The sequence below is a fragment of the Passer domesticus genome, chromosome 10 (genome assembly GCF_036417665.1).
Source record: "Passer domesticus isolate bPasDom1 chromosome 10, bPasDom1.hap1, whole genome shotgun sequence".
In the NCBI taxonomy this organism is placed as follows: Eukaryota; Metazoa; Chordata; class Aves; order Passeriformes; family Passeridae; genus Passer; species Passer domesticus.
In genome coordinates, this window is record NC_087483.1 from 34,411,943 (window position 1) to 34,412,788 (window position 846).

Consider the following 846-nt stretch of genomic DNA (forward strand, 5'->3'; position numbering starts at 1 on the left):
AACTTTTCAGCTAGCTGAGAAGTTTTCAACCGAGTGCTCAGGACTTTCTCTTGCAAAGGTTTGTTTTCAGCAATTTCGTGCTGTGTATTTTACCCTTGTGGCCAAATATGGGACATGAAAATAGCAGATAAATGAAGTTTTCTCCCCTAATTTCACTGAAGGTTAAGAAATGGATAAATAAATGTCGTTAAAAATTATAAGCATCCAGCTAAGCCTAGGTATCATCAGATACTGTGTTGAGTGATCCATGGGAATGCCTTTGTTTCTTGGTGGGCAACTGATTCTCATTACAGTTAATAGTTATAGTATAATTCATTTTGTTTTGATTAATAAATTGCTCTTATTTCAAAGCACAAGGCTTCTCTGCCTGCTGGGGTTGGGGGGTGAGTGAGTGGCTGTGTGGCAGGTAGCTGCTGGATGGGGTTGAAGCACAGTGACAATTTGTTTCCAGGTGCAGGAAAGCTCAGTCACTTAGAAACAAATGGAGTGTTGGTATCTAACTGCATGGAAAGGGAGGGGGGACATGGAATCATGTAAAATATTAAAACAAATACAGTAACACAAAAGCAGGGCTGGAAAGACATTCCAACCCACATGGAAACCAAACATTTCCCACTCCTATTAAACCTGAAAGTCAAGGTGGTAAAGTTGTAGTGCCCATTCACAATATGGGAATCTCAAAATAATAAAAAAAAAAAGTAATACATTTTTAAAAAGGGGGGTGGCATTGAGTCCAAACTGCCCCAAAACATGGTGTTGCAGGGAAGCTCCTAAATCTAAAAAATATATACAGCTATATGTATTGCAAAAAAGGAGGAAAACCCTGTACAGAAGAAACACATGTGG